Here is an 8,653-nt window from a genome sequence, read left to right on the forward strand (position 1 = left end):
TCAGCCTAAGGTTCTCTTCAGACTTGGGCACAAGTAAGGAATCCACAAGAATTGACAGCAGCACTGAACTGTGCCTCTCCCTGCCGCTTTCAGAAGGCCTGTGGTCAACATGAAAAGCCACTGTTTTCTAATTGAATAAAGTAAAATGAAACTGCAGTTGACATCTGCATGTCCTGGATCATTCCATAATCAGCATTAGGCTGCACACAGCCCAAGGACAGGGCGTTTCTGTACATCAGATATTTTCTTGCGGTCTGCATGTTGCTGCTGAAGGCCCTGGATTTCCCACATGGCCCATCAGTCAGCCACACCATCCATCAGTCCCGGGAAGACGCTCCCCCTCCATCAAAACGCAGCCAGAATTAGTGAGCAAAGACTTGCCAACACCAACAAAATAGCGTCACGTCTGAGGGGCGGCAGATGTTGAAACAGGGAAGGGAGGAAACGCAGAGTGAAAAATTTAAAACTGAGATTAGAAGACAGAAGCCAGGCACCATATTAGGTTTAATAAAAGCCAACCACCTCCCCCTTTATCTTGCTGAATGAAAATAAAAATATCTGCAGGGACATTAACATTCCTGGAACAGAGATTGCGATCACGGAAGCAGCCTCAGCGTCCGACCTCTGCCTCTGAGGCTTGGGAAAATAAAAATCCACGGAAAGGAAACATTGCCTAATTTAAAATCTGCACAGTGTAGCGGGTGGACACATCAGGATTTGCCACATCTCCATACATCAAGCACCCTTATCAAGGTAACACGTGTATTTTGCCAAATTAATCCGTTTTAGCCGTATCACTGAAATGGCTGTCTGCTCTCTGACTTCACAAACAGCAACAAGAAACAGATTAATCTTTCAGATACTGTAGGACACTGCTTTCTCACAAAAACAATGTGGTACTTTGGAGAAAGCAAGATGTGCAATACAAAGGCTGGGGGGTGCCATTATCTGGTCTCCCGTTTAATTTCTGTGTTAAGGGGAGCAAGTCAGGGAAAACCATCTGAATTTCAATTTTCCCATGTAAAAAGGATCCATTAGAAGTACTGGGAAATGAAATCTACCACATTATGCTGTCCATGAACAAATATACCACGATCAATCCTGTTTTCTGTAATTATAATATGCTAATTAAAATAATAATAATAATGATAATGGAAAAGAGAGGAGTACAGTAGAACAAGAGGGTGGGGGAGAGAGAGAGAATGAGATTGATCACAGTATGTCAAGTGCAGGTACAAATATGCCATAATGAATCCCACTATTAGATAGAATTATAAGGCATCAATAAATCACAGGCTCCCCTAAAGGGTTAAATTGAAAAATAACCGTGAAAATGCCTTTAGAGGAGTGGGTTCTCAAACATGTCACTCGGATCCAAGTTTCCTAATGTTAGGGATTGTGTCTTTTCATAACATTTTTCTCTACTGCACATAGTAATATATTCTTAATTAATAGACTAATTAATTACATGTTGTGGGATCCTAGCATTGACCCCAAGGGAGTGCCAGTCAAGCAGACCCAAGTGGACATGGGCTCCAGGGTCCCGAGCCACCTAAGAATGTGGTTTTCCACAATGGAGCTACCAGTTAGCACAAGTCGGTGTCACAGGTAGGTGGGGAGGGTCCAACAGCAAACATTACATATGTCATCTGACCCAAGGAGCTAGAGCAGAATCTGAAAGGTAAAGCCATTTCAAACATTCCTAAAGGGTCAGGAATTAATACGGAGAATAATAAGGTAAAAAAGACCAGGAGTACCCCTTGGTATTTATCCAAAAGAACTAAAACCAGTATCCTACCGGCATACTATAGTGATACATACATACCAATGTTTATAGCAGTGCAATTCACAATAACCAAGTTATAAAACCAGCATAGGTATCTATCAACAGATGATTGCAAAAAGAAAATACAGTGAGAGTGTGTGTGTGTGTGTGTGTGTAATGGAGTTTTACTCAGTAATAAAAAAAAATGAAATTATGGCATTTGCTGGCATATGTATGGAACTAAAGAACATCATGGTAAGTGAAATAAGCCATGCTCAGAAAGACAAGGTCAAGTGTTTTCTCTCATATGCAGAAGTCACAAATAAATAAGGAATTTTTTTAGAGGTGAATCTCATGAATATAGAAGGGAGAACAGTGGAGCAGACGACAGGGATCAGGGGGAAGGGCAGGGGATGGGCATGAAATCGATCAAAGTACGCTTTGTGCATCACAGTGAATTCCACCTTTATGTGTAATTATAATAAACCAGTTTTAAAAAGTAAATTAGTGGAAGGGAGATCAACAGAACAGAGAAAGGGAATCACAGGGACTAAGGGGGAGAGAAGGGGAGGGTACTGGGTTGAAATGGCTTAAATTGTGTTATATTCATTTACAAACATGTCAAAATTAATCCCACATATGTCTCACTATAAGTAAAAATCCATAAATTTTTTAAAAAGATAAATTTTTAAAGACCAGCAGTGTCACAAAGGGCAGGGTGGAGACGCCCAGAGGACCTGATACTGGACAGTGGGCACCCAGGATCTATGATTCGCCCTGAGTAACAAGTCAGGGTTAGGGCAGATGGAGCATGGCTGTGTAGTTTTTATTTATTAGTATTTCAAGGAGTCAACAGACATGAAGATGGATGCTCCTTGACCTATGTTACTGGGGTAACATTCCAGTAAACCAACCATACGTGGAAAATGCATTCAATACCCCTAACCTACCAACACTCAGGGCTTAGCAGCACAGCAGCCTGGAGGGTGTTGGTTGCTTGTCCTGGTGATCTCATGGCCACCTGGGAGCTGAAGCCCGTGGCACTGCCCAGCATCACAGGGAAGTATCTGCTGCATGTCACAAATTCAGGAAGGTCAGGAAGGGAAAGGTGCCAAAGCATGCTTTCTACTGGGTGCATTGCTTTGTACCATCATGAGGTCAAAAACTCCGTAACCTAAGCACCCAGGTCAGTGACCGTCTATTTTTGAAAGAACATGGGTGAGTTTCAAGCCAGGTGGACCCAAGTTCAAATCCCACTCCTCAGGGGCAGCTGTGTGGCCTGGTGCTCCTTGCCTAACTCTGCAGTGCTGCATTCCCCTCCCCCCGCGTGGCAGACAGTAGCACCCTCCCCACAGTGCTCTTGTGAGACTTAAGTGAAATCAGGAGTCACCAAGAGCCTGAGAGCCTGCAGTCCTTGGAGTGCACTCAATAAGTGAATGCTGCTCCCTCCTCCTGCGGTGATTTCTAGCACTTTCTCCCGGCTACGTTCTTTGTTATCGACTTATTAACCCTGTGGAAGGCAGGAAGTGTTTATTGAAAAGAGTTAGAACTGATTCTTTTCTCCTTGCCTTGATGTCTGATTCTGGCTTTGGACACCCACAATCAAGTCTTGGATTCTGCATAGAAGGCAGCAGCAGGATGTGGGGAAGCAGTCCCTAGACGCTGGGCTATGGACCCTCCAGGAAAGCGCAGCTCGCCGGGCTGGCCAAGCATGCCCCCACCGCACTCCGCACTCCAGAGAGTAGAGGCTTCCCCGTGAGTGCCTGTTTCCTACTGAGACATGCCCTTTGTGCATCTTGATGGGGTAGGTTACGTCATCCAGAACATCTGTACAATACGTAACACTCAAACGAGAATGATGTGTGTTTCCATCTCCACAAACACAAGTTGTTTCTACGTGTTGGGAGATTTTGCTCTTTTTATGGCCATTTTTAAGCAGACCGTAGGTTGCTCAAACCTACTGTGCTAAAGAAGAACCAGAAGTAACTCTTCCTCTGAGTTCCTGTGCCCCCTACCCAGCTCCTTTCCATGTCCCTGCCTGCTGCTTCCCCGTCTCTACAGCCCACTATTCCATTCCATTTTTCCACAAAGTTGACTTACTAGTTTCCGTAAATGAGTGAGAACATGTGGTGTTGAGCTTTCTGTGTCTAGCTTGCTTCCCTTCTCCCTGGTGGTACTGGGGATGGACCCCAGGCCCATACCTGTGCTAGGCAATCATTCTACCACTGAGCTACATCCCCAGCCCTTATTTCACTTAATATCATGACCTGCAGATTCACTCATGCTGCTTTACATGACAGAATTTCACTTTTTAAATGACTGAATATTATTTAATTGTGTAAATAGGTTTCTTGGGATGGAGGCACTGAGGATCAAACCTAGGGCCTTGACCATGCTAGGCAAGTATTCTACCACTGAACTCCATCCCTTCCTATATGACATTTGATCTGTTTATCCATTTATCCACTGAAAAGTTTCTCTGCCAATTCCATATTTTAGCTATTGTGAACAGTGCTGTGATACACAACCATGAATCGATATCTTTAGCATTCACAGGCGAAATACAAAGAAAGCATGACAGTCGACAATATTGAGTTTATTTATATAGTTAGCACAAATTTATTGAGGTACTTCTGTGCTGGATGCAGCGATCAGTGCTAGAGACAAGGCATTAAACAGACATTGTCCTACCCTCAGTAAAATTACAGTCTATTTATCAGGACAGTTTAGTGAAGGATGCACAATAAGCTAGTCTTAAAATCTTGGTAATATAAGAGAGCAAAGGTATATTTCTCATTCACGTCATGTCTGATAGGCACCTGGCCACTCCTGGGCAGCTCTGTCTCCAGGGCCGACATGCAGATCCAAGCTCCCTCTTCTCACGATACCATCTTCAACACATGGTCTTCAAAGAAGCAAAGAGAGGAGGTGGTCAGAACCCCAGCAGCCTGGAAGTGGTTTACAGCCCTCTATCCACATCCCATTTGCCAGAGTCCAATCACATGGACTGCAAGGGAGACTGAAAATGTCATTTTCCTGTATGTCCCCTGTGATGGGCTGACAGATCTGACTCCATGAGAATGTTATAGGCCAGACTCTAAGGGAAATGACTAAACAGACTCCATTTTGCTCTGAGACTCCATGTTATGTAGGAAATAAGCTCTTCCCATGGGAACACCCCGCCTCTGTACCCATCATCAGTTACTTGGTGTGACATGTTTAATAATATACAATGGCAACTCCTATGTAGCAAGAATTGCTCTCTTTTGATTCCTATTGCTCCTAAACAATGTACCATGTGAACAGTGATTGTGTGGATGTTAGCAACCATTCTTTAGTTTGTACCTAGGTAAGGGTCATTTTGACCCACTTCCCCCTCTGTCGATGATCTCATGATGTTAATGTGTAATTTTGAATCATAGCAACAGACAGTTATGATTCACATCAGTGATTTTTGGTATAAGAACCCCTACAACCTGTGGTCAGGGCTGTTCTCCCAATAGCCATTTTTTGGGGCATTGTGTGAGACAGTCAGTCGACCGGCTTAATAAAGACTTTCAAATTTGGACATCTCAGTGGTGATCAGTCTGTTCTTAAGTTGCGCCCCATAACACCCCCCAAAAATATCACAATGGATTCCATGAACATACAAAATTACATTCGACTCGTCTCCTATTTGCAGACTGCCACACTGGATCATAAAAGAAGGGAAGCATTGCCTCCTCCCAGGCCATTCTCTGGAGCTTTTGGTCTGGCAAATGGGGCAAAACATACATAAATAACTGTCCAGAGATTGATTTGATATGTAATATCATTGAGGGTCTGAGTTCTGGAGAGACTCAGCTACTAGAGCATATTGAAGACAAAAAGTCAATATGAAAATAATTTGGAGAATGTGATATTTGAACTAAGGCTTGAAGGAAAGGATGAACTTTGATAAGTAAATGTGAGGGGAAAGGCTTCCCATGTGGAGGGAAGAGTGAGAAAAAGAAATATTCAGAAATGGCTGCGAGCCCACTGTGCTTAGCTTTCAAAGGCAAGGCCCAGGTCAAGCTGTGCTCAGCTCTGACCGTCACACCTTACTGTTGAAATCGCCCATACCTGCAGCAGGTAGAGGAAGCTGAAGTCATCGCAAGGACACAGGCCAGACGATGACGCTCAAAACTAGGGAAGTGCCTGTGCCGCCTCTCTAGTCTGTGCCCCAAGAAAGCAGGTGGCATGTCTTCATCAGCTTCTGTTTCTGTTGTTTTGTTTCATTTTTAATGTCCTTCAATCCCCACCCCCTCCAGACATAGAATACTCATTGGGTAAATGATGAGTGACCAACAGTTACTCAAATGGATGACAAGAGCCCTTCCAACAACAGCACATGCCAAAAGTACAATGAGAACAGCTGCGAATGCAGAGGGTCCATGCACAAAGTGTGGATTGTGTGGAAGCAGGGAGGCAAATGGGAAAGAACCCTCAGCATGGGTTTGCTGGGGTTGGGAGAACCGTCACCTGCTCGGTCATGAGGGAGCATGACTAAGAGTCCCGAGAAACAAGCACTCAACTGCTGTTCTCTTCACATTTATGCTTCGCCCGTGGTGGTTCCCGTGGCGACCTGCAAGCTGGTCCCTGGGAGAGCGGGGTTCTGGTCCTGCCTCTGCCACTTCCTAGCTGACTGCCTCAGTCATGCCAATGTCCTGTCCACGTCTTCACGTTGATGCTGGGTCCCCTTAAACAGATTCAACAGAGGTAAGAGAGGATGGATGTAAAAATACTTCAGGAAGACTGAAGTCCTGAACTACAAGAAATACCCATTTTAAAGGCAATTCTTTCCTTCAAGCAGAGAAGACAGGAAACTAGCTAAAAGAGGAATGAAAGGTAAAGCTTTATTCCCAGTAGTCTACAAAACACATTAAGATATTGCATCAGATCTCAGACCCAGGTGCAGACTTCAAATTCCAGCACATCCTGTCTGATAGGACAAAATCCACAAGAGAAAAATCTCATGCCCAAAGAGCCTTCTGCCTTGGGCCCTGCAGTTGTGATTAGCTGCTCTTATTTTGCACCCAGAGGGACTGGCTTTAGTCACACTATAGATCAACTCAAATAAAGAATTAGATAAACACAGAAACACCTCACTCTCTGAATCAAACCAAGCTGTCATAGAAAATAACACAACTAAGCAGAAACAAAGGCACCAATAAAGTATTCAAGCAGAACAAAGTGTATTCAAAACCATAACGAGGGTTCATTATTACAAATCAAAAGGCCAAGAGGCAGCACACAGAGCTATCCGTGGCTACCTTTATGGACTTACCCATAATGCAAGAGTGCTGAGGCAGGAATGTGAACAGCCATGCAGGCATAATCATAAGCCACATCTGCAGCAGGCACTCAGTATCACAGGGTGCTTTGATGGGCAACATCTCCTTTAATCCTACAATAACCTCTCTAAAATGGGTATTAGCTTCATTTCACAGAAAATGAAACCAAGATTCAGAGTTTATATGACTTGCCCAAGTTCACATAATAACAAACTAACAGAACCAGAACTCCAACCCAGATGACTCACCTGAGACCCAGGTGTTTCCCATTATGTGACGATTAAATTCTAAACTAACCTGCATTCATTTGCTAGGCCTTCTGGAAGGAAGCCATGTTTTCTCATTCAACTGCAGAAACAAAGATGCTCTGGGCATCAGCCATGTTCCAAATCCTGTGCTAGGACATGGGAAGACAGTCTTTGATCTCGTGGAGCACACATTTCCTCTAGGAATGCTACAGATTGGCGTTTTCCCTCCCAGTACACTACCGTAGAAGTAGTGGAAATAGTCTAAGTAAAACGGCAATGCCCTAGACATGCACCCCACCCCCCACACATAGCATCATTGGCCTACATAATAAATGGCCATATAAATACCAAAACAGAGTAGTGTAAATATCACTAGCAGGTTCTGACCAAAAAGGCCTTGTAGCATTTCCCTCGACTAAGCTTTCCACAAACGTCTATCTGACCTCCCTTTCCTTAGACAAGTCATTTTAGAGAAAAATTGCAATTGTAAATTCTTTCTTTGCTCCTTTGAGGTGGAAATTTTCCCAACCCGGCAAGGCCTTTCTTAAGAACCTGTAAGCCATTTGTTTAACATTTCAGCACCAAGAAAGATAGGATCCCTGCCTCCCTGGGAGGGTAGGACCCTAACTTCCATCAGCACCAATTAGCAGACACAGATGGCCAAGTCACACTGCTCAATCTCCCCCTAAGGTCTTCCAGCACTTTCATACTAGCTCAAAAACTGTCCCACTTCTGTTTCAGAGCAATTGGATTCAATTTGTCTCCCCCTTTGCAATAACATCTAATAAAGTCTCCCTCACCCGCTTAACTGGTCTGATGCAATTTTTCTTTTACAGTTCCTAGGTGCCAAGTAGTAATGCAGCTACCACTCATGTGAATTCCAACAGGACAGGCACCCACAACAAAGAGCTGGAGGCACAGGCCTGTGGAGGCACCACATCCAGATCTACGGAGACCCATAAAATGCCACCTATAAAACAAAAAGTCTTGAGCCTGAGAATGTGCTTTGTAAAACTGATAACTTCCAGGACAGAAGATAGAGAGGGAAATTGCTCAGGGGAAGAAGCAGAAAATGGCAAGAAAAAAACAACAGAAATGCCAACATCTCTGTCTCGTGAATTTAGAGAATTAGGTTTAGGAAGCCGCCGGAGTGGGTTCTAACCCAGGCACCAAGCAAGGCTCAGAAGTGGCGTTTCCTTCAACCCTGAGTCCTGCTTGTCGTCTGAGCTTTCTACCCTCCTCCTCCTCATCTTGGTCCACACTGGAGCCCACATCACTCCAGTAGTGCCACATTTGCACAGTGCAAGGGGAGTTATGGGGCACTTTGA

The 8,653-nt window shown here is 44.2% G+C and overlaps 1 long non-coding RNA gene across 1 annotated transcript; it reads left to right on the plus strand.

Annotated features, from left to right (window-relative positions):
- The first annotated feature begins 648 nt into the window (after window positions 1–648).
- Window positions 649–4,880, plus strand: LOC124985450 (uncharacterized). Its single transcript, XR_007108862.1, has 3 exons — window positions 649–753; window positions 3,373–3,569; window positions 4,581–4,880. It is a non-coding gene; the product is annotated as an uncharacterized LOC124985450 (long non-coding RNA).
- Window positions 4,881–8,653: the final 3,773 nt, after the last annotated feature.

The sequence above is a fragment of the Sciurus carolinensis genome, chromosome 5, assembly GCF_902686445.1.
Source record: "Sciurus carolinensis chromosome 5, mSciCar1.2, whole genome shotgun sequence".
NCBI lineage: Eukaryota > Metazoa > Chordata > Mammalia > Rodentia > Sciuridae > Sciurus > Sciurus carolinensis.